At 37.7% G+C, this 22,916-nt stretch overlaps 1 protein-coding gene across 3 annotated transcripts in view; it reads right to left on the bottom strand.

The window, feature by feature from the left end:
* The window catches only part of AKAP6 (A-kinase anchoring protein 6), a 256,922-nt gene extending 235,043 nt beyond the window's left edge, over positions 1-21,879 (bottom strand). For 2 of the 3 annotated variants that reach the window (XM_088167270.1, XM_088167271.1), the window contains exon 1: positions 21,734-21,879. The gene's annotated coding sequence lies outside the window, so the exon portion shown is untranslated. The remainder of the gene's footprint in view (positions 1-21,733) is intronic. The other variant, XM_088167272.1, reaches the window with a different exon arrangement.
* Positions 21,880-22,916: the final 1,037 nt, after the last annotated feature.

The following is a 22,916-nucleotide window of genomic DNA, read 5'->3' as shown; positions in this document are numbered from 1 at the left end:
ATGTTCCTGCTCACATTTTCATGTTGAATACAGAATTTATGCTTGGATATTTCAATAAGCAATGCATGGTAAGCTGCAACCAACTTTAAATCTCACCCACATGAAGAATTTTTCAAGACATCTCCTGACTGGCTGTTGAAGCAAAAAAACACACAAGACATGAAGATAAGCCTCCTGCCAGTAGTAAGTTCATCTTTTAGAGTGTGCTTTTAAAGTCTTTTTTTTAAAGATACTGAAGCACCTTAAAGAAGTTCTCATGCTTGGTTTATTATTATTATTATTATTACTAGCAGATCTATACTTCTGTTATATTTTGCAAGAGTGCCGTCTCCCTCTCCTGAAAGAAAGAAATACAAATAAAATTCAGCCTGAGGTATTTGCCCATCTGGAAAATTTCATGTCAAAAGTTATTCTTTCATTAAGGTCTTACACAACATTTTACACTGATATATAGGGGGAAAAAAAATCACCTCCGCATAAATATAAATGCATTTGTATCTTTATGTGACCTTCCAGACACAAAGAAATACGTTTCTTACAGGAAAATATCTTGCCTACTAGATGGATTGTATTTTTCCCTGAGTGAGCACTGTTTACAAAGCTCCAATATTTTCCACATCTTAAGTATTTGGCTGTGACCTACTTATTCCTATTCTTCACAGTCAGAAAATAGCCACTGGATGAAGCAAAGTTAAATAGCCATTACATTAAATTTTGCAAACCTGCCAGGTAAATGAGTAGAGAAAGGGAAGAAATAAATAAGAAAAGGAAAAATCTCAAAACAAAGCACATAGGCCCCTTGAGGCTGAGCATCAGACCCAATTAGGTTAATAGAGTTTCACTGACTTGCTCCAGTTGCAAAACTGGTTCAAGTCTGTGTGTTCAGAGACGCAACAGAAACAGATTGTACCTTTTCCTAGCTGAGCCTTGGTACCAACTGTACCTTGTTCCTAGCTAAATACATAGTGAAGAACCTGCCTCACACTCCTGTCACTAGAATGCTTCTGGATACTTCTCCCAGTACAGCTGTGAATTACCCTGATCAAATGTCTTAGTCATGCTGTTCTAAGCCTTCCAATCCTAACACAGTATTCACATCTCTTTGCTTCTCAGTTGTCTCACAGCTCCAGCTGCAAATGGGATCCTGCACACACAGTCACCTTCAGTGGTTTCTCAGCACCTGGCTCCTTGGATGAGTCAGAGGTCATTGCTCGGGGTGGTATCCAGCCCGCAGCTTGAACATTATGAAATTACAGCATATTTTAAGCACAGAAAAAGCATCCTAGGTTGCCATCGTGGTACGTGTAGCTATCAATCAGAATTAGTAATATATGTATGCTGTCAGCATTTTCACCACTTTGGTTTCTAGACTAGTGCAAGTTGTACACAAGTATCTCAGTGATTAAAGTGCTAGTGCCTGGTCTACAGCAATGTTCCTGTAAAAGCAAGAGAAATAAATAAAGAATGACCTAAAGACCACGTCTGGTGCCCCTAAAATAAATTTTCACTCCAAGTTAACTATGGTTTTTAAAAGTCATCTCTCTAACTGATCTGCTAGCCAATAAAAACACTCAGGTGTAAGCCCTAGGTAAGTCTGACAGATCTGGCCTCAGTCTACTTCAGTATAAGTTAAGGATTTGGGAGTTGACAGCTCTCCAGTGCATTCACTGAGGCTTCCCTCCAGCTCGGCTACATTCTCCTGTTTCCTCTTTCTGCCCTTCTTTACTAGAAATGTCTTGCATTGCTTGATTTTTACATCCTAGTCTACTCAGACATATTTCTACATAGAGGGCATTTCAACTGAGAGGCTTGACCTAGCAAGTCATCCTTCTGATATGCTGCACATAAGCAGAAAAAAAAAAAACAATACACAAAGATTCTGGACAACCTCAAAGTCACTAACAGTAGGGCTCTTGACTTTGGAGAGGCATCAGGATGCAGCAGTTCTACCCAGAAGTTTCAAGCAACAGCAGATAATTATCAGAGGATGCCTCTTTGAGCACATTTAAAAAAAAAAAAAACAAAAAACTAAAAATATTTTTCAGAACACACATAGAAAATCTATGGTTTATAAATTCAAAGGAATACCACAAGGACTCACTAAGAGGGGTTTGACCCTTTCCCTTTCTCTCAGGCTACATTTAGATGAGAAAGCAGAGGTAGTGAAGAAATAGCAGTGAATAGTGAAGAACAAGTGAAGGCAAAGATCTGGAGTTGGTGTCCACACCCACTCTGCTGACAGATGTATGGCTCAGAGATTTTCAGGAATACAGCGACAGAGAGAAAAATCAGAAGGCATTAATTACTACAGCAAGGGAAGAACCAGGTAGGAGCTAAATTATAACATAATTTATATACTATATATATAAATATATATATTATATATATAAATCTTGCTTCTGTTATAATCTCATTTTGCTGTTAACATTAAACCTTGAAGAATCATAGTTTTCTACTCTTACCTCCCAGATATTCAAGAGAGACAGGGAGCAAAAATAAGCATAGAAACAGATTATTCTTTTTGGGAAAACAATGTGCAGGAATTAATACAAGCTGAGCAGAATGTACAAATACAGGCATACTTGTCTAGATATGATTTCACTGTGTGCAGTTGCTGACATCAAGACCAGTATTGAGTAATTTTAAGAAAAGTCAACGTATTAAGGTGCTATTATTTATGCCACTATTCAAATCAAGAGATTTTCAAGTCTTCTGCTATTGCAGGTCTGAAAATCTACCAGATGTTGACAGGACATGACAAAGAGTCACCTGCACTTCTTTTATACTTTTGGTACTCACAAGGTTTCTTAGAGCTTAAACTTTGTATAAGTCATCAGAAAATACAGAACACTTCAAAAGAAATGCCTGAAAAGCTTCTTTCCTCTTTCAGTCTGCGCCTTGAAGAACATGATGCTTTGGCCACATTATAGTGCAATTGATGCCTCAGTTACTGCTAGGATCCTTTATAGCTACTGCAAGGTCCCTGCCCTGCTTCTTGCTTAATTGTTCCTAAGTTCTGTTTATCACTTCTTAGCCTAGTCTGTGGTTAAACTAGTTAGAGCAGAGAATCTAAGCCTCAAGTAAATAAAAAGCTAGCATTTTCTCTATTCTGAGACTCAAGAAAGGAGGAAAAGTTTCTTTTCCACCTTCAGACAGAATAATAAAATATCATTACACTGCTTTTCAGAAAATTCTGCTCCAGTCAAAAGAAGGTATGTCCACAGGAGTGTGTCAGCAAAAGGTACAAGAAACCTTGAAGAAAAGAGAAGTGATTGAAGGCAAACTGCTGCAGGAGCTAAAGAGAGAACTGCCAATGAGTCAAACCAGCTTCTAGACAGCACAGCTGAGCAGGTGCTGCAGGAGGTTGCAGCAGACTAATTGCCCATTATTTCCATATGGAGGGGAGGGGAAAGGCAGTGCTGAGCAAACTGCAAGCCAGTCAAATGTTGAAGCAGCTGCTGAACAGCAAACAGGCAGCAGCAGAAAGTACCCATCACAATGGAATAGAAATGCAGAGTTACTGTATTGTATTCCTCTTCCAATTCACTTTCTGCCTTAATTAGAATTAATATTTTAAGGTCCTAAGAGAAATCCATCTTACACGTGGCTGCTCTTGCAGTAATAAGGCTTAAATCAATCCTTTCTTCCTTCAGCTCCCCACTGGGAGCAAACATATGGCTTCTGAGAGGGTTTGACCCATTTCCCATCTGCCAGTGACCAAACTAAAGGTAGGCAAATGCAGCATTAGCACCCATCTATGAGAAGATAGAAAGAGAGCTCCTGAGATGAAGATGAACTGATTCATCAAGCAAAGATTTTAAAATCAAGAAAAGCTTTTTAGTAATCCAGAACTCATTAATAAGTACAGGCATACATTTATATGACTACATTAGGGTTTCATATAAGTTTGAGTGATGCTATGATAATGTAAATTCTTCCATAGCAAATATTGAGCTGAAGTTACTAGCCAGTTTTCAGGAGCCTTTTCATCATTGTTTTAGTTGCTTGTAGACATTGCACATGGATAACTTGGGAGGTGGACAGAGCTGGTCATCCCTACCACACAGAAGGATGCACTGAGGGACTTCTCAAGCTTGTAAATTTGATTATTCCAAAAGTAGCCATATTCCACTAATAATAAGTCAAGGTGATAAATATATTTATTATATTTATTTTTATTTATTTTATACATTTATATTTTTATATAAATATATTTATTGCTTATCTTTATTTAGTGGAGTAATCCACTAATGTGGCCTGTTTCAGTGGTTGGAGTTCTCTATATCCATGTGCTGTATGGGGCAAAGCTATCAAGTTTATTTATTGTTGTCTCAGGACTTCTAGAGTGTACTTCATTATAGAATTGCCACCAGTAGACTTGCCCCAGGATAAAAGAGATTTAATATATGCACTACAGTTTTTTGGAGCTGTGGAGCATTATTCTTCATATCCTTACAGTCACTCATGTCTATCTTTTTTAAAAATATGCTAATGCACAGAGCAGATTTTTATTTCAATATAGATCTATCAAGCAGCAACCAGCCAAAGCTTGAGTCTAGGCCTTTGCAGGTTTGCCATCATATAAGCTTTGAAGGAATCCAACTCAGCATTTGTAAAGTTTAGGAACAAATTATTAAACATCCCTTCCTGCTAATCCATTTCTCCAAATTCTCTAAAGAACTTCACTCTTCATAAAACTTTTATACAAAGCAATGCACCTAAATTTGTATTAGTCCCACTAACAGTAAAAAAAGTTACCAAGTGCTAGATGACTCGCAGATTTAGACTGCTATTGTAATTATCCAATGCTTTTCATTCTAGACAGCAGTTTATTTTGTTCGTCTTCATTCATTCATTGGGCAGTATCCATCACTTCGTAATTTAAGGAATTAACAAAGAGGACTTTTGAATGAAAACTAAGAGTTGTGAAAATTAAAATAAAGTTACTAGCTTTTAGCTTTAAGTTAACTTCCAATCATTTAGAAATTATGTCTGCTACTTTGATTTTCAGAGAACTGAAGTTCACTCAACACCAGTGTCTGATCAAACCTCCAGGGTTCACAAATTTAGCAACACATTCTTAGGCTTGGGAACCAGCACGATGTTTCCTATGGTAATTAGCTTCCCTGATTTAAGAAATTTATGGTGTTACAGTTACACAGGCAGCAGATAGCAGACACAAAAGCGTAACAGTGTTTCTAGTATTTAATTTTTTATTTGGGTCACGTCAGAAAAGCCACAAGAATGTGTTCCCAGAGTAGTTCACAATTTCAAGCTGCAGAGCAAAGTAGGACAAAACATCCCAAAAATTCACATCACAAATTGTTTTGGGGCTCAAGCAAGCACTAAGGCTAATCCACATATTAGCCACAAGAATGTTCCTTTTGCCTTCTGAGAAGCCTCAATAGCTTAAGACCAAATAACTCCAAAAGACTTTTCCTATACATTAAATCTGCAGCCTTCAACCCTACCTATTTTTAGCTGCCTTTTGATTTGTCACTTAGATTTTAACTGCTGTTACAGATAATACATTTTCCTTTAGGAAAATGGCAATTAAAGAGATTGGAATGGGGGTCAGATCTAATATTACCTTTATTCTTACTATTAAAATTTCATTTATTTTTATATCTGATTTTTTTTTAAACTTTTTAATTCTAGAACTGCATACAATTCTGAATTAGTGTGATTAGAAAACTTGAAAGGTTTTAAATACATGGCCAGTGTTGCAGCTTTTGCTGCTTTTTGTTGTTAATATCCTTTAACCCATTAATTTCAAACTTGTCATAATTTTTTTAATCATTTCAACACTGATAAGAAACTTCTCTCATCAAGATCAGAAACTGTCCCTTTAATTGCAAATTCTCTTTGTTCTTTAAAATTTATTTGTAAATTTTAACTAATATCAGCTTACTGGGAAACTACTTCAAAAAACATTAAAATGTTATATTAGCTTTGTATCTACGTTTCTCAGAATAAAAGAGATCAAGTTTTAGAATGTTTCTAAAAAGTTTCAAAATTTTGAGAAAAGGAAGAGTTCTACAATAAATTACTCTTTTTTAATTTTCTTATTACTTTGATCAACAATTTTATGCTTTGCAATACAATCATGTTTTGTGATTTCCCATACATATGTGTGTCAATGTAAATATCTTGAAACAATATAAAGAATAAACTCATTAAGGCAAAAAAAGAAGTAATGGAAATATCTATTTTCATCAATTTCATGTAAAATAAACGAAAAAAGTCACGCCCATCTGTTACATTTAAAAGAAAAAAATGAAGTTCTGTATAATGCACTGAAATAATTTAGTTGTGCTACATATCTCTTAATCAACACCACAGAAAAATCTAAAAGATGGGAACCAAAGTGGCTTTTTCAGTCTTGTTCCAGGATTAATTTTTTTTTTTAATCTGGGAAGGCATAGAGAATTCTAAATTCTGGACCACGTCATTGTATTGAAAAAAATTTCCTGGGTCTCACTCCAGTCTATAGAGAGTTCAGCTTGACAGAACCTGGTACCAGGTCAGTACATGTCCTTTTGAAGACTTTCAAAACCACAAGCAATCTTCAAACTCCTGAAGAAAATGCTTTATTTCCCAGAGAAATGAAAAGCACTTCCCTATTAAGACTGTCTACCAAACTGGTTGAAAAATTAATCCCTAACCTATGTGCTCCAATGTAAAAAAAATATGAAATTGTGGATCTGATTTAGTTTCACACAGAGTAAATAGAACTTAGACCAGAATTCTAATTTAAGTCCTTCAGTGCAATTTTAAAGATAGCGTTTTACTATGCTTGGATTTGTTAAGGAGATCATAATTCAGTATTGTCATCCAATAGTCATGAGGGGAAAAAAAAGGCAAAGTCAGCATTGATTAAATTGAACTACATGCTAGAAGGCTATAGCTATTATTTCCAGAAAGTAGCACAACTATTGATATTGTCTGTTGTTTTGCAGAGGCAAGCAGCCTATTCTTTGCAGTATCTGAAATATTAAATGTAAATTCAGTAAAAATACTTTGTTTACAAACACTGTTCTTTTTTTAAATCACAACACATGACTTTTATGTGGACTGATGCTAAAGTAAATATAGGATAGATCTATTATTTGTGGCAGATGGTCTAAAAGAACATGGATTTTAATCATATTCTTCTCTATTTACTTAAATTATGTTTTACCCATCTATGATAAAGCATTGATATATAGACAAAATTAATAGTGAAGAAAACAGATGCACTAAGACTTCATCAGTTAATTGACTGAACACCTCCATAATGTTTAGTGGATGATCCATCATTTTCAAAGGGTTCATGTAATATTTCTGACCCCAAAACACCTCTCTAAGCAAACAAAAGGACAACTGCATATGAATTACAAATACAGAATTAGCACATAACACAACCAAGAGTACAGCGCTCTGAGCTTGTGAGCCTAATCAATCGAACCATTTTTAATTACTATATTAAAATATAATCTAAATCTGGATAACACCGGGCACAAGTATAAAGGAGGAGAGGAGTGGCTGGAGAGCAGAAGGGGCTGGGTGGGTGCAGGTTGGCAGGGCTCTGTGTGAGCCAGCAGCGTGTGCCCAGGCAGCCAAACCCATCCCGGGGGCATCAAACACAGCCCCAGCCCAAGGGGAGACCACCCCACTGCGCTGGGGGCTGAGCAGTGCTCTGTGCCCGCAGTTTAGGGGATGGGAAGGTCCCTGCATGCAGCCCGAGGGAAGCACCAAAGCTGGGAATGGACTAGGAGCTATTTCTTAGGAGGAGCAGCTGAGGATTTCGGGCTTGTCTAGTTTGGAGAAAAGGAGGCTTAGAGGCAGCACCTCATTGATCTCTGCAGCTCCTGAAGAGGGGAAGTGGGGTAGGAGGTGTTGGGCTCCTCTCCCTGGTATTCAGTGACAGGACAGGTGGTTCAAATGGATGGTTGAAAAATGTACCGGGGAGGTCCAGACTGGGCATTAAGAAGCACTTATTTACTGAAAGGATGGCAAACACTGGAACAGCCCTCTTAGCTTTTGTTGTTTGATGCCCCAAGCCTGCAGGCGTTTAAGAAGCATTTGGACAAAATGCTCGTTGGCCTTGAAGTAGTCAGACAATTGAACAAGATGATCACTGCAGGTTCCAGACAACTGAACTATTTTGTTCTGCATTATTAAATATGAACAAGTAGAAAGGTTGATGAATTATCTTTTGTTATTTTTGATATTTCAGACAAGACAAATTTTTTTTCATCTCTGAAAATCAATAGTGTTTTATTTTTAGACAAAACTGTTCATATTTAAAGACTACAGCTGGTATTTTAGAAAGTTAATTCCTTATTTAGCAGCTCATTACATTACACTGTTTCCTTCTTTACACCCAGAAAATAAGTTTAGTTTATGGTTTCAATGTGGCTCTCTTCTAACTCCTAAAACACAGAGGGAGGCAATATCTTTCTGGGTGGCAATGATACACAAAGTTTTTCCTAATTACAGAACATGCTGTCAATGACTGGTTTCAGAGGTTCCTCAATGTCATCAAAAACTGTGGTGGAACCATTATTGCCTCTTTTGACATGTAACTGTGTATTAAGGATTTACTCATTAACTCCATCTGATTGCGAACAGGGTAAGGATATAGACGTAAAAAGCTTTGTAATGGGATCTGCAGCATTTCACTGTTAAGCCATTCATCCACATCTGGTCTAGCTTAGCAGTGACCTAAAATCATTACCATATGAAGGCTCCTTCCTAAGTTATGCAAAAGGAACCATTTAGTCCAGTTTTTAAACTAAGGAAATATCCACATCACAAAGGACCCATTAAAACATCCTGCAGAGTCTCCAAGGATTTCAAAAATGAGCTTGCTTAGCTGAAGTTAAATTTATTACTGTGTTCTTAAATTGCTGCTGATTCATTTTCTGCATGCTGTAACCATACAGGATAAAGCCAGTAGATACATTTTTTGCATATTGAATTTTTTAACTCTTTAATCTTATTCCAAATACAATTCGAAATAGTGCATCATACCCATTAAATGGCCACAGAGGAGTTTGCAATGTTGTGTTATTTTGACAGGAGCTGAATAGGAGCCGAGGCCTGTGGGGTCTTTAAGCAGCACTTCTGACCTGTTTATTTCAGCTGTTACCTTATTCTTCCTCGGCTTCTTGTATCCCTCAGCAAACCCATTCAGCCACCAGCAGCACAATTTTTCCCCCTCTTCTGCCTGGGGTAAGCTCTGGCCAAAGTCCCTTCCTACCCTGCACACCCTCTCTGAGGCTCCATGCAGACTCAGACTCTCAGCAGCCAGCCTGTTCCCAGCTGCCTCTCTGCACCTTCCCATGGAGCAGGATGTCCTGATAGCCCAGAGACACCCTGGGCACATTCTTTTCTTCCTCACAAGTCCCTTCTCTATCTGCCCAAGCATCCTAAAAGGGTATTGACTCTCATGTTTAGCACTCCCCACATATTCGTAGCAGAAAGGACAACTTCCCAAAAAACAAAAGGTTTGTTATAGGAGGTCACAGCACCAATCTTTGACACCCTCTCACAACCTGCCATGCTCCTGGTACATAGCTTGGCAGCCCTGCTCTCAGATTTGTGGTAGCACAGTGGGCATTGGGGGTGGGGAGGAGACACCTGGCACTTGTTTGTGCATGACTTTGCATACAAGTCTGTCTGACAATGTTGATAATAACAAGCATAGAAATATAACACTAATACCAAAATCAATCACACTACTGTGTTTGGCTTATTTGTTTCTAGGATCTACAAAAAAAAAAAAAATTGGCATTTACTGTAACTACTGTTGGCTTCTCCAAAATCAGGTTGAATTACATCAGCAGATGGAGCTGTGATTTTTGACCCTAATGTTCTTACTGCCTGTCTACTTTGTCACCATTATCCCTGCTTTGTCATCAAATACGACTTAATTCCCTAGGGCTATCATAAAAATAACTGCCATAAATTCATATTTTAAGTTTACCACCATGCTTTAATACAAAGAATTCACTGTGTGAAACTGTTTCCTATACAACAAAATTTCAGATTCAGTACTAGGAATTTTTTTATATTTCAAATAAGAGCAAAACAAAAATCAATAAAATGCTAAGACATTATCAACCATTATAGCCCACTCCACATAAAAAGCAATAATTTTTTCAAGCCATGGATACCTTACTTGGCCTTTTAAAAAATAAAGTCACTTCTTTAAGGCTTTTGATGCATTCCTGACTATTTTGGCTACTTTACCCTTTTAAAGCTATATTTCAAAAACTGAAGTCAGGATAAAATTTTATAAGATTGCTTTATCTCGCAAGAAGGCAAAATACTCATGTTAGCTTCTTGAAAAATTAGTTGAAAAGCTACCTGCATAGTATTACTGGTATTCAGATAATAATCAGCTTTCCAGTACACAAAAAACATTTTAGTGTTTCACAGTACTGTACTAATAACCAGAACTTGACAGACAAAACTAATAACATTTTCTTGTTTTGGCAGGAAGCTGACGAGCAAGATTATTCCCAAATCTTTACAGTCCCACAACCCTTTATCAAACCTTTCAATCTCAAACAAGGCACATACATTTCACATATTTTTACTTCTTCCAAGAATTCAGCTTGGCTTCTTTCAATTTCATGACACTTGTCTTGGGGAAATCACAGACTCAGGAGGAAAAAAAAAAAACAAAAACCCACACAACAAAGGAAGATACTGGGCCTGAAGCTTATTAATGACCCCAGTAAGCCTTGAATAAGACCTACAGATTTATATTTCCACTAGAAGTGAAACATGAGAAGTCAGCAAGAGTTGAGTTAGATCTGTACCAAGAACTAAGCAGCACCTGAGGCAAGATTCAGTGGCATACCTGTTATAGGTGCAGCAGAGAAATAATTGTGAGAGGGAGTAAGTGCTAAGGTAGCTTCAAGAATAACATAATTCTAATATTTTGGAGCAACTCCAAAATTATATCACTGGTAATAAACCCCACTCACCACGGCTGTGCTGCAGACCCTGCTCCTCCCAGTCTCTGCACAGCTCCCAAGGGAACTCTGACAGCCTTCCTCCTCATGACTGCTGCAGGAATTTACTCATTGGGAGCCATTAAAGTACCATTATGCCTTCTTAGCTCCCCCACTCTTCTTTTAAAATTAAGAAAACCACTCTCAGAAGCTTGGATTTTAGGGGGATGGGGGGAGCGTTAATTGAATTTCCTATGCTATGTTTCAATATGTTCTAGATTTGTTACTTGGAGTCAATGTCCCTGGTGAACACACATCTGTGTCAAGTGAATGACTAGATATCAGTCTCCTTTCCCACCTTGTACATCTACTCCTATAACCTCTTTAAAGAAAAATATTTTTCTTCACTTTGAAAAAGGATGTAATTGGTATTGCATTACCACCCAAAAAGTGTAATGCTCTGTGATTGATAATATTATTCAGCTTTTCAGACTCTCAAGAGTCTGCTAATTGATCCATAATTTTTTTTAATCAAATGGCTGGTAATCTGCCCTATATTTACATCTCTATCATCTTTCTAAAAGGCTACTGCACAGAATTTTGGGGTTTGACACATTACCTTTTTCCATCCCCTTTGAATCTAACTTTGATTCTGTGATGTCTTAGAAGATCTCTCAGAAGAAGAAAGCAAGCTACCTTCTGCTTATGGCCCAGCTGGCAGTTATGAACTATCAATCAGAAAAGGAGGACTTAAATAGAGTCTTATGGCACAGACTGTATTTTCCTCACTTTCAGTAAAATGGTTTGAAAGGCTGGAATAAATCACTGTGCATCCTGGCCCAGGAGATAACCACCTCTAAGTATTCAATACACCCATTTTTCTCATAAAGGGATCTATTCTACCCAAAGATTCTTTTCTCAGCTGCCTGCAGGGAGAAGTGAAATACTGGAATTTCTTCCACTGGGCTGTCAGGACGTGTTATTCTGCTGATCAAGGATCTTCAAGTACCCAACACTAATCAGCCCAAGACAGGCTAATTATAATCCCTGAGGCCGCCTCCAGTCTAGGAAAATATTGCTAAAAAAAAAAAAAACCTATGAGACTTGCCAAGCTGGCATTTTTCCTAGCTCCAAGTGGTATCAAATTTCACTTTCAGACTGTGTAATTTTCAGGTTGGATATAGCTGGGGGAAATATCATTTCACAGGCTGAAGGTTTGTTGAGGTCCTCTATAACCTCTGCCTTCCCTGTGGTTCTCCCATACCAATGAAAGCAGCTGAAAAATTTTTAAATGCTATTTCATCTTCATACTGTTCTTTAAGTAATGGCTATCCATAGTCTGAATTTATTAAAGATTAGTTAAAACCAATAGGTATTACTCAGATTACAAGAATCCATCAACAATTAACAATCAGAACACAGAAATACACAATTCAATTTCTAAACTGTTCAATAAAGTTCAAGAAAACATGCTGTTGGAGTTCACATGTCTAATACTAATTTTAGGTGCTAGATTAGCAGACTAGCTTGTTTATTTATATATTGGATACATCAGTAAATTTAATTTTTAACAATTCAAAAGATGAATATAGGAATCAGAGCAACATGCCAGTATACAGGACTAAGTAAGACAAAACTGAAGTAGATTCTAAATTATATTGGGAATCAGAAAACAATAGAGGTTGAGGTCTACTTTTACTCTTTGTCACTCAAAGTGTCTTTCTTGCTATGTTCCTCTTCCCTGAGCTATTGGCATATTAATTGGCAATATGCACCCTTAGCTTACTTGACACAACTATTCTGGTTTCAAAAATAAATATTTATTAGACTGGAAAGAGCAATACCCCCACAACCCAGGGGACTGCCTAATTCAGAGCAGATGTTAGTCCCACGTACCTTACATCTCATTTTAAGGCATATCCATCTGCCAATAGCTGTTTTGGGTTGTGTGCTCTCTGAACAAAACCAAGGCAATAAAGTTTCACGAAGATCAACAATTGGTGTTTTGACGAGTGTGCAATGACTGAGAAGACAGCATCTCAGCATCTTATAGAACAATTTTTATCAATCTCTAATTTTGGAAAGCAGCCCTTGGAGGTGATGCAAAAGCATGGCAGGCCCTCCTTTCACAAAAACCAGTCACTTTTAAAGTAGAATCGCATGGACATATTGCCTCAAACTTTACAGACCAGGTGGCACTGCCTCTCTGCCTATATGGAAATCACTTCATCTCAGACAGACATATTTGCCTGGTCATTTCAAACTTAATTGTAGAATTAAGCTGATATTTTCAATTCAGCAGGCTCAACAGTTTAGCATACACTATTTATAAAAGTAATTTTGTGCTGCCAAAACCACTGAGCTTTTGATATATTTTGTAAACGTTCAACTGTGCAATCTTTTACCAAAGACCAAAAATCCCCAGAGCTGGTTTCTTTGCTTTAGGTTTTACCATTGCATTTTCCAGCCCCCACATCTTTCATTCAGCCCTGTTCCCTTGCACCTTTCTCTCAGGTATCTGCTGCTGTCTTACCTGTGTGTGTGAAGTTAAACTGGCAGTGGTGTCACCCAGCACATACACTGAGTGGTTTGCAATGGGAATCAAGAGCCTTATGTCCATTCCACAGGTGATGAGCAAGGGGCACACTTAGCATCAGAGCTGGAAGCAGTTTCCAGTCTCTTTGATTAAACTATCACAGGCCACTACCTTGCTTGTAGCTTATAACTTCTCTATCCTTTTACACTAAAACTTCAACCCACGAGTTCCTTATGCTAGTTTCAGTACATTTTCATGACAAGCACAGGAGGTGGAACACCTAAGATCTTTACTAAAACAAATACTAATTAAGCAGCAGTGCTCTACAGAACTCATCATTCAGGACCTCAAGATGCTGACAAGCAATTCTCTTTACTGCCAAACAAGAATGAAAACAATAGACATCTGAGGGGGATTTATCTCTCTTGAAGTGACTTTGCAAGTAACAGCAAAAAAAAGGCATCACATAGGTGGGACAAGCAAGTGAAACTGAACTTCCAATCCAATTCAAAATGGCCTAACAAAGTGGAACAGAAGGAATAACTAAGAAGTTTTCAGTGTAATTTGCAGAAATATAAAAATCAAGCCTCTCCATTTATTTAAAAGTTTACTTCTAAAGCTGCTGCATTTCAAACAGAATCAAAACACTTGAGGGGTTAAAATTCTTTTCTTCTGAAAGAGCTATCATTAGTGCTGATACACTGTTCATACATCATGCACAGAGAGTCTCTTTAGATTCCACCTTCTCCAGATACAAGAAAATCCAAAATAGCTTAATTATTTTCAAAGGTTATCTGTGCATAATAGCATCAAAAAACTACTTGCTGCTGTTAATGACCTAGTAAAACAGTAGGATAAAATTTTGAGAAAGAATAAGACTAGATGGCATATTAAGTATCTATAGAATAAACCCTGCATATTTTAATAGCTGACCCTTAAAATGGCAACTTACATATCTGCTGTGTCATTGCCTTAGCAACACATTAGACATGCTGAAATCTGACAGATAGCAGCTTTTCTAGCTGAAGCTATGGGTTTTAAGGGGAGGGCTTTTTAGCAACCAAAATCTGACTTACTATTCCAAAAAAAATTATATGTTTTAGGAGACTAGCAGTGCAGCTTAAAGTACAGGAAGGATGCATACTAGCCAGTGCAGCCTTGGCCAGGGAATTGGCCTCTTCAGCAGGAAAAGTTGTTTCTAAACATGATCTAACACACTTGAAAATTGTAAGCAGCCTAGAGTAGCTTCATGCAACAGCTTTGAAAGACATCCTTATTTGAAAACATGCTCAATAGACCATAGTTATTCCATCAATAGCACTCAGCTTTGAATTAGAGTTTTTCATTACAAAAACTAAGTGTCAAGAAAAGTTTGTTAGTTTTTTTCATCATTAATTAGTATTTTGTTTGAGTTTCTTTAAGGCTCATTTTGCAACATCAGCTGAAAAACAATTTTATACAGCCATCAGACTTGACAATATCAAGCTCCTTTTTGGTTTGTGTTCATTGCACATGTTCTATCAGTCTCTCAAACACCAGTCAAAAACTTATTTTATATATATATATATAAAACTGAAAGGGAAAAAATGTAATACAACCCACTGTTCAACAGCATTTCTTGGTTGGCTTGGTTACCAACAACTAATGTTGTACCATGTAATGCAAAAAAAGGCATCTGTCCTTACTTTCCAATTTTCTACCTAATGAGCATAATATTTCAGTTAGTAGGTATATTGTTTTCTTTTTTTATCTGTTTTACAGACATGTTTTGTTGTATCAACTGTCTTGGCAGAGACTATTCTGTCACAGCAATCTGTTAAACAAAGGAGGAGCACTTATCTAGCCAATAAAGGAAATGCTGTTTTAAAACTTTGAAAACAAATGTGGGGTTTTGTTGTGCTGTGGGTTTTTTTAAGACCAAGAAGTGCACAGAACTTATTCCTTTCTGTTGCAAATTAAACACAAAGGTGCAACTTTTGGTTTCACTTTAATCAAGACAGTCAAGCTCTGTCTAAAACACTACGATAAGCAGATAGTCCTCTTCTTAAAACAGAAAGTTCCAAGCTTCTTGTGTTAATTTGCAGCCTAGTTTATGGCAGGTAAGAATCATATTTTGCCTTAGATTCCTTGAAAGTTCATGATGGATTTCCACTAAAAGCTCAGCTTTATACAATAAAACCATGAACAATAAAATACAACCAACCTCAGAAAACAAACACAAAGCACAAAAAGGAAAGTACAAAGGTAGGCAGATAAAAGATTATAATTTTAAGTTCTATACAAGCAACAGGAAAAACAGCTTTTTCTCCCAGGTCTGCCAGAGATTTTCCAAGAAACTTGTGCATGTTACTTATCCCTTATAAGGAAATATTTAGGAAAAGTGAGAAAAAAAAATTATTCACCCCAATTTAAGCTGAAAATCAAGGCAAACAAATCAGAAAATACCTGTTTCTCACGTGTCTTTACAGCCCCTAGCACTGTAAGGGTTCTAAGTGTTCTATCCAAGATTAAGTGGAGATCTGAATTTTGTTATTTCAAAACATAGTAGTAACCCTGAAGTCCCACAAGTTCTCTGTCTAAACTTTCATGAACCACTTTTTAGAAACTGTCCAGAAGAAATACAAAATTTTTCCAAGAGATTTAAATAAGAAAAAGAATGACAACTTTGTAGAAGAGAGCAATTACAGGTATACAATTAAGGAACAGCAATCTGGGAGGAGACAGTAAGACACAGTGGAAGTCAATACACAATGGGATTGAGAGGAGCTGAAAACAAATGCAAGTCTAAGATAACCTGCAGGGGGGATTTATGGAGATGACACAGGATGCATTATAAAACAGAAGTAGAGATTCAGCTATAAGCTTTTAGACCAAAGGAAAAATGCTGCAAAAATCACACAGGAAACAAACAAGCATTTATGTATTCAGATACTAGCATTCTTCATTGTATCTACACACCAAGCTGGCAAATATTTGTTATTAGTATTTGACAGCACATGAAGTAACTTCATGTCTGCATCCTAGTCCTGAAACTGCAACAACACTGAACTTAAAAGAATCAGCTCTGGAAAGACAAAAAACGTATACAAAAGTAAGAGACGTACATTAAGATTGAAGGCAGAACTAGTTAGTGCAGTTGGGTGCTTCCTCAGTGCACTCAAATGCTAGGAGCTCTTTTAGCACAACCTCATGCTAACAAAGGCCATCTTTCTAAGTGTGTCAGCTCCCATAAGACACTGTACCATGGAGGCTGAGAAAAGTACTTTATAGAACTATTTCCTCATTGAGATCACCATCACTTGAAAGACCTCCTGGTTAAAGAGAGGGTGCACATTTCAGCTAAATGCTTAGCTTCCTTTGGGCCTCTGAGAAAGCAGCTGGATGTGGAGCACCAGCAGCGCTGGGGCTCAGTAATTCCTGTGCCTGCTGCCCCAAGGGACAGGTGCTTCCCCTTCTCAGAGCCTTTCTACTGCCTCACCCTACAGAACAGTCCATCTTCCAGAGCCAACTGCTTGCCCTGAGTGCTTTTACCAGTTCCAGAGGCCACTGGGTTGGCAAAGGTAAGGAAGTGTCAGTACAATTCACAGTGCTCATTCTCCACCCTTAACTTGGAGGCTGATGCTCTCCTCAGGACACAAAGATTATCCCTCAGGCTGGAGGACACTCCTCATGATTACAAGCCATCTCCACCTCCAGGCACCTTAGAAGACATTGTTTACATAGCTGAGGCAAAGTCCCTCCTTGCCTGGCACCAGGAATGAGCACTGGGCAAGCAGGAGGCAACAGCATTTCAGCCAAATCTGCCAGGGCAAGCCTGCATCTGACACACGCCATGAGACCTGAGAGTTCACACAGAGCAGAGAGTATTCCTGGCTCAAAACATCCTGTCTCGAAGTGCCAGACATTGTAAACTGCACAGAGTTGAATTTTTTGACCTTGGAGGGATGAAAAGCTGAGTCAGCCTTGCTGGGATTCAAAGCACTCGGGAGTCCAGATATTTGAAACCTGTCTTTCGTGCACCAAACAGGAAGAGAAGAGCTATCTGGATTGTTTTTTAATTTTTTCCCTCTTTTCCTCAGAGCCAAAGATTTTCTGAGGGCTTTTTTAAAATAAGAAATTTTGCTCCAGGCATGCACATTTTGATATTCAAAGAGTGATTTTTGTGATGACCCTTCTGATATTATGTATACACATAAATATGACCATACCAAACTAGTTGAAGGATTTATATTACATACTTTTAGCAGGTTTTTTTTTAATGGATATGAGGTGGGGGTGACAGATACTTTTATTTTTAAATCTACAGAAAATACAAGATATAAAACTGAATAATAGAAAGACAATATTTCACAGGTCTTTGTCCAAGAACACCGATCAAACAGCAACGTGCCTGCACAGCAAGCAAGGGTCAGGTAGCCTTTGAGCACTGACAAAACAGAAAATGGCTACAACAACAGTTTGTTAAGGTTAGAAATAGAGCTGAGGTCTGCCTTGCCCTCTGCCAAAGTCTCCAGAGGCTGAGAAGCCCAGGATAGGAGCTGCCTTTTCAGGAGAGCTCTGGGTCATGGCAGTGGTATCAGAGATGATGCCCATCCATTGCCACTTTCACCCACTGTTCTCTCACTGAGCCTTTTGGCTTTCCATCCAGCTCAGCTTTTCCATTGATTCCTTCCTTTCCAAGGAAAGACTTGGCCCAGCCTGAGCGACTCATTACAGGGGCAACATATACAACTTTCTTATTTTCTGCACCTAGAATGTTTTAATGAGTATCAGATTTTATAGAAAAGGTAAAACAAAAGCCACCTTGACCCTGTCCAGACCACAGAAATATTATTCAGACATAAATTAGTTGCAAGACGATTGCTTGATGGCATCTTCTCATTCATGTATCATTAATTTTGTCCTAGTAACACCAATATAATATCCCAGTACAAAACAAAGAAATTTCGTTATAAAACATGGGCTATACTTACAATACAAAATATAAATATAATATTTCAACAAAGAAATGTGATATCTTGTAATACACGCAATTTTTTTTCTTTTAAAAGCAAGTCGAACTTCAGACATTCTGCCTCTCCCTGAAGCTAGGAGCACTCAGCAAAGACCAGGAAAAAAAAAAAAAAAATCAAGTCCAGATCTTTATCAATATTTCTTTCATGACACAGCAGTGACTTCTACAGAAGGGTGCAAGTAGACTAGGACATGGCATGGGAATTTTAAATATTATTTCTAATTCCTCAATTATTTTGAAGGAAATATTTCACCAGTATTTTGGAAATGCTACCAATTCCAATCAACACCTGAGCACTTCTAATAGAGATCTCCTTTGATTAGACTTTCAAGGGATAAGTTCCTGAACACAGCTTCATTCCAGACCTGTCAGAGGTGAGAGGCACAGAACACCCACCCACTGTTCTACTGTAATCTGACCTACAAAAGAGAAGGTTCAGGGCATAGGGTTCCCTCAACTCCTCTTTAGACAAGAAAGAAAACTTCCTTCCACTGGAGGCAAACTCTGATCCTCTCCAGGTAGGCTTTGCATTGTCGTATGGTGAAAAATAAACCCCACAAAGTGTTAAAACTGTACCAACTTCTACTGCTGCAGTCAGGTTTCATCACCAGCTCCTACAGCTGCTTTGGGAAGAACCAAGCTTCTGTTTCTCTCTGCATTGAGTGCTAAGCTATGTAAGAAGTACTTAATTGATGGCATAATAAAACCCTTCAGAGCAAAGTAAAGATTTAACAGTAACATCCTTTCAGTTCACGAGTACACGCCCATCTCCAGCTCCACGTCAGTATGATTCTGCATATACAGAAGAACTCTGGCCTTCAGATTAACTGCCCAAATTCAGCTACTTCAGGGAAGAATACATGTATTTACAAAACATCTTGCCTTCAGAAATGGTATAAGGCCAGCTGTGTAACAAAGCTGAAAGCAATACAATTTTCACACTGTCAAATGCTGCCTCGCTTGTACCACTTATCAATCTGCCTCAACAACAAGTTTTATACCTTTAGTGTTTCTACATTTGGCCATGCTCTGGCTAGGGCAATTGGGCTTGCTCTTCATAGTCAGACTCACTTCATCACTCCATACCTTTCCATATCCTCACATATAGATCTCAGTGCAACACTTGGGCACATACAAAAATTAACAGGAAACATTCTATAATCAAAGTATTCAGCAGGAGTCAGAATTAGCCAAGATTACCAAGAATCAAGTAGTGTCATCACAGCTCCATTATTAGCAGGTGTTTCCCAGGGCAAACAATGCTGTGAGAAGTGTGAGGAATAGAGAGTAACAGGAGCTTTTTTTAAAAACAACATGGTTTGTATTATTATTAGGGGGAACAAAAAAATTCTTCACCAGAGGCTTCATAGTAGGTCATGCCTCCATTAATACCATCAAAAGTTGTTGTTTTTCACCCAGTATATTACCCCTAAGTTTTAACATTGATCTGAGAAATTCTAGTTGTAATCAAGTCACTTTAAAAATCTAATAGACGTATTATTGATGATAATATATAACATTTAAACCAGAAATATCTTATTTCCAAGTCTTATTAACTGTTCTTTTATGATCCCTAAAGTTACATGTTGAAGGCATTGCTCATCAGCTCTGTTCACACCTCTGATTCTGACACTAGGCAGACATCAGCTGTCCTGCCCTACCCCCATCCTCCTGCTAACTCATCCCTTCCGAGTTTGCCTGATGGGAACACAGCAAGTGCAGGAGACAACTACTTTCATACTGTAAAATGCATCACAAATAAATAAAACATCATTCTAATAATTCATTTACAGTCATTTGCTTTGTGTTTTGCAGTGGGGAAAAAACCCAACAGATGTACCCAGACCACGCTGAAAAAAGCATATATGGTTCTGTACAGACTGTCTAATTAAGATATAAGAGCTCTATTCCAGCTTATGCCAGACAAGACCATCTCACACACCCCTATGAAGAGCAGTCAGATCTTTTTATATTTATTGCTTTATCAAATATAAGGGACCAAACCCCAAAATATTGATATAATTACTAAATTAGTAGTTGTTTTTTTCCTTGCTGCACTTTTGAAATATAAACTACACTGGGAGAAACAGAGCCAGAGACCACTCCCTAATTCCTAGTGGACATATTGATCAATTAAAATGACATGTGTCTCATCTTTTCTTTCCTTCTAATAGCAAGCAGCTGAAAGGCAATATTTCAAGCATGCAAAATCAAACAATAATGCTGTTATATACCATCCAGCAAGATTAACTTGAAGTTAAGCAAAATAAACCTAGCCTGCAGAAGCAAGATCTTAATACAACATAAACAAATACTGGATCATGTAAAGAATTACTAAATACTGTAGACAGGATTTTAACCAGCTTTCTAAATATCAAAGATAGATGTTTTCTTCCTAGGATAGAGGTGGAAACCTTTTTAATTATTCCTATTATTCTATTCATAGCAAACTCCCTCAGAATGCTTGAGTCTTTGGCTACACCTTTTACTGCAGTTGCAGCAGAAAAAAAAACCTTGTTTTCTTTCCAGTAAAAGATAGATTTAAAATTCACTAAATTCATATTATAGTTTAAAAAAACAGAGTCAAAGAAAGTGAAACAGTAGAACAGCTAAAAGCTACTGTCCTTTCAAAATATTTGATTATTGTTTGAAAATTAAATCTATGTTTTGCATTTTTAAGAATACCAGTAGAAATAGGACAGTACTCAACCAGGTTTAAAATCAATACTGTTCCAGTTGCTTGTTCAGCACTGGTTTGCACTGTATTTTCTGGGCTATCATGCTGTGGAAGGCCAATGAAAGTAAATAGGTGATGTTCATGCTCTTGAGATAAAACAGGTTCAAAGAGGAACTAAACATAATAGGAATGCTTAAACGAAGAGACAGGGAAAGGAACAAGCTATGTTTATAGCATTAGAATTGAAAACAGCTATTCTTCCCATTTAAGCAAATCAGACAGTAGCTACTTTAATTGGATTGTGAAATTTAAATATACTCTCTTCAAATATTCAGGCTATTAACACAAATACAAAGGCAATTCTAAACATTCAGACTGAATGCATTTTCTCTAGGCCTTTGTCTTAGCCTGTCTGCCTGAAAACTAATATTTAGACATGCAGCATCTTTTTTCAAAATGATTTTTACAAGGCAAGACCCACACACTTACATTAGGAAAACCTTATAAAACAGGAAAAAATAACCCTGCAATTAAGAACAGCACAATATTTTGCAACTTACCATGTCCTGTTCAAACCATCCTCTTTTGATGTTTACGGCACATCTGTAAGATGCAATACTAGGAGGTGCCTTGTGTGACCTGCTGCATGATGCTGTGACATCAGTTCAGATGATGCAGCTCATTATGGGAAAGACTGCTGTTGCTATGGCAACCGAGATGTGATACGAATCCTTACTGCATTTCCAGGGGAGTCCGAGACAATACGGAAGCCCTTTAAAGAAACAGACAAAATGCAAACAGGCTTTTAAAGTATGGTGCCACGGATTTTAGAGTCCATATTAGCACATGCCTGTTGTTAAGGAATATTTTAAATTATTCCTATGTGGTGATACAGGATTGAGAAGTATGAGCTATAAACTATTTCCATATTTAAAACTTATTATCATGTGTGTTAATTTAAGAACAAATTTTATAAGTCAAATTTGGTTATCATGTAAGGGAACCTTACTTAAAATAAACAGTCAGTAGCATGATTTTAACACTGAGGCTCTAAAGACAGTAGTTATTGAACAGTATTTTAAGAAATATATATTTTCATCCTGCCCCACCCTGCTCCTACACCCAATCTGTCACTTACAAGAAAAATCTTGTTGCTAGGGAAAAACACTTGATACTTCAAAATGAGCAGATTTAATGCTGCTGAATGAATGACAATGAGGGTTTTTTTAAATGGCAGAGGGGTGGCTTTTTATTCAGGAGAGGGTAAGGAAGTTTCTAGACAACCAAGTAAAAAAATCTCCTTATCATTTTTCGACTGCAGGACAAACTGCACTGCCCTCTGCATGCTGAGTAGCCTGGCTTTCATCTGCCCATCAGACAGAGAGATGAGTGAAGATTTTGAAAGCTGTGGGCAAGCTGCTGCTAGTGCCCAGTGGGCCACACTGCTGCCAGCCTCCAGGCAGTGCAAGAAGGCCAGCAGAGCAGAGAGACCCTCCCCATAACCTTTGTGAAGGCTTGGGACTGCAGCTGAGCCTGTAGACATTACCTTCTGCACCTGGAACCTGCTCACACCCTCTCTTCAGAGTAGGGATGAGAGAAGCAAAGGCTATGTGAACAAGTACTAAAAGGAGCTGCCTGGAAATTAAAATTCACAACTAAAGAACCACCAGCACATTTTTGGCCACTTGCCAGTTCTATTTGGATGAGAAAAGTTTCTGGCAAAAACTGCTTTTCCTAGCCATG

This window comes from Sturnus vulgaris, chromosome 6 (genome assembly GCF_052056855.1).
Source record: "Sturnus vulgaris isolate bStuVul1 chromosome 6, bStuVul1.hap1, whole genome shotgun sequence".
In the NCBI taxonomy this organism is placed as follows: domain Eukaryota; kingdom Metazoa; phylum Chordata; class Aves; order Passeriformes; family Sturnidae; genus Sturnus; species Sturnus vulgaris.
Note: the sequence above shows the minus strand (reverse complement) of the source record. Positions and strands in the feature narration are given on the sequence as shown.